Here is a 6,245-nt window from a genome sequence, read left to right as displayed (position 1 = left end):
GCTGAAGAGCGGTAGGTCATTAGTGTCATAACCTGCGGCTTGACGCAAGCTTTTCCGTTTTCCTTTGGTTATTAGTCAGTTTGAAGCGAAAGCTCTGCAACGTGGTTACTAGATAGTAAATAGGGTCAATGTCACCTACGTAGGTTCTAATCGAAAACCCCCGTGTATACGTTTTCACCATTGAGAGTGTTATCCGGGCTGTCCGGGAAGTAAAATTTTCAAGGATGGTGCCCTGGATGGTATTAATTTTCGTGTGGGTTTGCTCCCTGTGGTCATTGTTGCGGACGCTTCTGCGTTGAGTCAGAAAAAGGGTGTGCTTTAAAGTGGGCCCTGTCAGTTAATGTAATCCTAGTAGCTTCGTGGTTTCTTTCAGACCCACGTAGCCTACTTTGCTTACCTGGGATATGTGGCCTATACGGTCTGTATTGCCCACCCTAATCTGCATAATTGGCATGGCTTGCATGGTCTACCTGACCTACCAGTCCCACATGGTCTACATGCCATTCATGAACTGTTTTCGTTCAAGCGCAAAAATAACTAAGTAGACACACACAAAAAATAAGATAGAACAAGCACTTAATTTCAACAAATGGTTTACTTAAACAAACGACGGTTATATGCATGCTGCACCTCTGATGTCATGCCTGCTATCGTTACCTTATGCATAGCCGATTATTAGCCTAGGATATGCCACTACTTATTTTTCGCCATTACCTAATTTTCATGTTTTTCTAGGGTCGCATACAGCTCGTGAAAAATATAACCCGCGATTAATTTGCGCAAAATGTACATAGACTCGTTTCTCGGAAAATAAAACTACATTGTTCCTATCTCCAACTACAAGTGGAATGTGCGGTGGAAACCCTGCTGGCAGGCTCGCTTTGCGAAGAGAATGCCCCGCCGTTTCTGGATACAGCCATCTTCACTTTTCACGGCTGGATGCTGAAAGGGAAGCGTTTAAAGGATAATATTCGCAGCCTGTCGCCTGAGTTTCTGCTAGTTTCTTTTATCTTTTGTTTGCCACTTTATGTTTGCCCTCTTTTTTCCGCTAGAAGCTTGGGAGCAACACAAAAGTGCTTTTGAAGAGTTTTGGGGGGTAAAATTGTGAATTGGTCGCTTGAGGGAATGAGCTTACGAATAAAAAGATGCTGAGGTTCTCGTAGGGGCTGCGGAGTTCGACAGGCGTCCAAATTACTTCCAAAAAACGACATCTTCCAAGGAACAACAGAAAATGCATGGTTTATGCTTTTGTGTTGTTGAGTTCCTGAAAGATTGCAACGCTAGAGTGGGGCGCCGTGTAGCATTACGAACGTACCTGTATATGCATGTGCACAGAGCTTGTTGAAATCGAGGAAAAGAAAACCAAGGATTCTGCGACACTCACTTCTCGAGATTCAGTACTAGCGAAATGTTCCTGAACTCAGAGTTAAGCCGTATGCGCGAAATATTGAGCGCGGAAAAAATTAAGTTGATGTTCTGTGAGCGTAGCCGGTGCGACATCATCAGCGAGAATACTGGCGACATGGATGGTGCGACACCGTCGTGTAGCATGTAACACTTACATACTCTTTGCTTTAGCAGACCTTCAATTCAAAGTTGGCACTTGTTGTCTTACTTTTGCTGTATCATCTTCACTTTTCAAGCGCTATGAAGTACAACCATCAACAACTCTTCCAACTCTTTGTTCTTCTGCATGACCCGTCTGGCCTGCCTGAACTACATGGCCTACAAGGCCAACATGGCCCTACCTGAACCACACCATCTATGTTTCCTAACCGGCTTTAGTGACCTATCTGGCGTATCTTGTCAACCTGGAGTGTTCAAGCGGGTATAAGAGTGGACATTCTACATAATGTACCGTATGTATCAATGTCGTACAGGTTGGAGCAGTTGCAGGGGATGAGGATGCGGTACAGGCTTTCCCGACCCAGGGTGTGTTTGGCTCATGTCTACGGAATACGAGCTCGCTACTTTGTACAGCCAGTTCACCTGAGCTTCCTCGCAGGCTAAAACTTTCTCGCAGCGTTGTTTGATGGTGTAGCCTTGAAGAGGGACTATAGCTCTAGCAGTTCCACCGAGGGCGGTCATTACTACTCTTAAATTCAAATTGCGAGCTACAAGGCTTAATTTTGATTCCTAAACTATGCAATTCTCCGGGTCCTTGTGCCTGCAACGTTCCCCTTGACGCAGGGAGTTAGAAACGCGCAATATTGTTTTAACGTCCCTCATTTAAGCGCGCATGTTAATGGAGTTTCGTTGTTGTTGCGACAGAAGGAAGGATGAAAAGGAAAGTGCACGGGCCTGCTCACTGGCTCAAGCTGAGCCACAATCGCTGCCACATGCAGACAGAGGAGAGCTGAAAGATGTGCGAGGAAAGATTGAAACTTCACATTCTGGCTTCCTAACCAGTGGTGTTCCTTCGTAAGCAGCACCCAGCTGCAGCACAATATTTCGGGCGCTCCTCGCCCATCACCATGGAGTATGCAACAGCGCCGGGTACAATAAATGCAGCTTCATGAAATTCATAGCAGAGTTAGTAGCGCTCCTCTTTTTTTTACACTGTGCAGGTTCAGCTTCCTAGAGCCTTTGCCTCCATCAACTCTTCTAAAACTGTAGACTGCAGGAAGACATACGAGAGATATGTCCCCCCGAAAGATTCTTTTTTCTAAACACATAACAAGTGTGGAGACAGTAAATAAGCGATTTTAAATTTTGCGCATATACTTCAGCTGGAAATCACCTTTGTTTGCCCCCGACCACGGTACCCCCGACTCACGCCTCCGGGAGCGTGTCCCTGCTTACACTGACCGCGGATGGAGGCGTTGCCTTGGCAACGTTGCTCCTACTATTATCTTGACGGTGGCGATGGTTATATCTTGTGCAGGCGCTGACCCTCTTCTCCCCCTACACACACACTCTCTCTCCATCGGCTGCAATATTACCTCAGGGAGGTGTAAGAAAGGAAAGAGATCTCATTTTCACGCTCTTTTTGAGGGCAACTTGCGACCGTGCAACTTCGCTGAGATGTCTGCGGTGAAGAAAGTCCACCTATTGAATGCGGTAGTGACTGTGGGCCCGTTGGGACGTGTAAAAGGGTGTCCAAGGCTCATTGAAACTCCGCGGAAGTTGGGAATTTGAGGAAGAGATATTCTGCCATCATTTCTGATCTCCGCCCCAGTGTGATCTTTCCACTCAGAACGCCTCTAACAGGCTGCTGTCCGCGAGTCAAGTCTCACTTAACGTTTGTCCTTATTGTCTCTTTGAGCTAAACATTCGTGCGCGTAATGGTTCTTAGAGGAATCCCTCAGCATTCGCGCCTGTCGTAATGGTATAAGCTACACTCCAAACACGAATACGCCTATATGGGTGTAAAAAAGGGAGTAAGCTGACCTCTGGCGCACTCCCTTTTATAAGAAAGATTGCGCTAGGGGAGAGATTACTATCTTTTTGCTCATTTCTGTTTAGTGTGTATAGTGCGCACCAAATGCCAATTCCTGGCGGCGGTTTAGTGCAACTAATTGGTTTTCTGAGGCAGGCTGGGGGAAATCTGAAAAGAAAAACGCGTACTTTCACGAAATCCGGTATGCAACGTAATCTGTTATCCTTCCTTTCATTTCTTCTTCTTTTGGCGATGTCAACCTTTCTGCTGTGTGGCAATTGCCGAAGTATCTGGTTTGGCGAACTTCGCAGTTTCCATTTCACATCACCTTATAATATTTATCTTCTCACTTTAGTACTTCAGTGTCTGCCTTTTTTTCAGCTTCGTATTTTCTTGATACATCACATCACGAACGCTTCTTGAGTGCTTTGTGTTGCTGACTGCCTTGTCCTTTTGTTCCTGCTCACTTAGACTACAACATCCCCCACCCCCCAAACCCGTCTCCATTGTGCAGCGTCATCACAAAGAACTTAAGAGCACCTTGAGTAAATACAATCTAAACCGTTTGTAACAAAAAACGGATACAACGAAGGAATGACGCTTCCCCTTGGAGGCTCGGTCAACATGGGCTATAACGAAGCTACGGCTATAACGAAGTAATCGCCGGGCCCCCTCAACCTGGTTGTAACGAGGTCCAACTATAAGTATATTCTCTGGTGGTATCTGTCTTTTATTCAGGAAGTAAGTGGTTGTAAAACGATAGTTGTGTAACTTGGACCTGCATTGGACCATACTGAAATTTTCGTGTTTGTGACAGGGGATTATGCCGCAACGTTCTGCCAAACGCCACCAGTTCTTCATATGGCGCAAATAGCTCCAAGAAGAGAGAAGGTGTTTAGACTAAACTTTCTCACTGCCATTTCTCGAGGTCATCGTTGCCGTCGCAAATTGCGTCTGAAAAATAACAACATTGCGAGCACAATAAAAGCAGTTTGGATGAGTCTTGGAGAGGGCCTGGGTGATATCTGAACAGCAGAATGGAAATCACGAAGAGTACCTAAACGAATGGAGAAAAGGCCGCAGTGGTGTCATCACACGCTGTCGACCCAATCATGGTGCGTGATTTTATGACGTCATTCTTCACTCTACGAGTTCGTCCCCTTGGGCAAGAGATGCGAATTCGTCTTTGAATTATTGGTTTCAGGTAACACAAAGCTCTGAACTAGCGGGCAGCCAATACGAGCAGTCACATTGTTCGATTGCTCTAAGGAGATAGAATGCATGGTGGCGAGCTGAGCACAGCATCTGTTAAAGGGTTGAGTTCACTCTCAGATAAAGTGTGAAATAGCTTTCTTTTGTCCCGCCAAAGTCGTGGGGCCGACCTTAGCGGGTCAACTGAAGGTGGTGGTGGTGGTGAAAACATTTATTAATCATACAGAGAGTTGTTGGGGGTCGTGACCTGAAGGGTCACACTCTTACAATCACTAGGCGGGATGCCTGACATTGGCGGTTGCCGCAGCCCGGGCGCACTGCGTTAAGGCCCTTTGGGCCTCGAGGGTGCAGCAGCCCGACAGGGTCGCCTCCCAGTCCTCTCGGGTGGGGTTTGGGATAGGGGGCAGGGATGGGTTTTCTTGCAGGCCGACACCATGTGGTAGGTGTCAGACACCTCCCCACAGTGCGAGCACCGCCCGTCGAATTGAGGATCGAAATACTTTAGAGTTGCCGGGCACAGCATCGTGTTAGTGAGCAGGCGCAGGAGTACCCGCTCGTAGGCCTTCCCCAGCCCTTTGCTCGCGGTGGGAATAGTTTGGTGCATGGATTTGTAATAATCGCATATTTCCCTTAAAGTGTAGACCGGATTGAAATCGGAGTCCTGGTCAGCGGCGACATGCCCTCGCGGAGTTTCTGGGACCTCTTTAGTAGCCAGCTCTTATTTTTATTACTTTAGGTGCATGGTATTGTTATTAAAGCTTCGCATCACTGGGTAGGTCGCGACGTGACTATTGGCACGCGTGTCTGTTTCACGTTTAATGCAGTTTTCAACTGAGCATACTTTCTGGAGGTTTGGAGGCTATGTAGAGCCTACAAGAGTCTAAATAGTTTAAACAGAACAGCCTAAAACGTCTGTCAGTCTGATTAACACCAAGTATCCGCATTGCAAGCGCCACCGCCTAGCTGATTTCCTTTGTTGGAGGGCAGGAGTTCGTCCATTAAGCAGTTCGTTGCCAAAGTCTTTCCCCGGCTGCTGTACTGCTTGTCATAACCGCCACAAGAGGATATAATTCATACGAGGCAGTAAGGCGTAGCTTGCTGCTTCAGTGAATGGCAAACACTAGTACGACCAGTCTTGTAAGAGAGCTGGCAACGTCCACCACGGTGTAAGATATAGTATAGGTAGGACAAAGTAGCTCGTGCCGTTGGAAGATAAGGTCCCTTAGTTCCTCTAGGCGCCACCGGATAACTCTTCGCTAAGCGGCCCATTTTCACACGTTATTTGAGGCTGTTACTCTTGCCTGGCGTTCTTTCCTCCTTTCGTTTGTTTGCCCGATCTTTGACTCCCTCGGTCGTCGCTGCACCGCGCGTTCCTCATTGCGTGCCCGTTCTAGTGGCCGCGTTCAAAAAAAAAAAAACAACAACGCTGCCCACACGCGTAGGACGTGGTTGCCCTGACCAATGCCGTGCGATTGCATCCGGTTTCTAGGCAACATTATTGTTCATGTATGTTTTTGTTTCAAAGGGTGTAATTTCACCGCTCGGCCGATAGAAGACGCTGCGCTCACAGGCACAATATGGAAGTGCATGAGTGATGCTGCACCTGTCCGCTGGCGTCCAGTGCGTACTGCGTGTTGTGCCCTCAACTATATAT

The sequence above is a fragment of the Amblyomma americanum genome, chromosome 2 (genome assembly GCF_052857255.1).
Source record: "Amblyomma americanum isolate KBUSLIRL-KWMA chromosome 2, ASM5285725v1, whole genome shotgun sequence".
NCBI lineage: Eukaryota > Metazoa > Arthropoda > Arachnida > Ixodida > Ixodidae > Amblyomma > Amblyomma americanum.
This window is presented reverse-complemented; position numbering follows the sequence as displayed.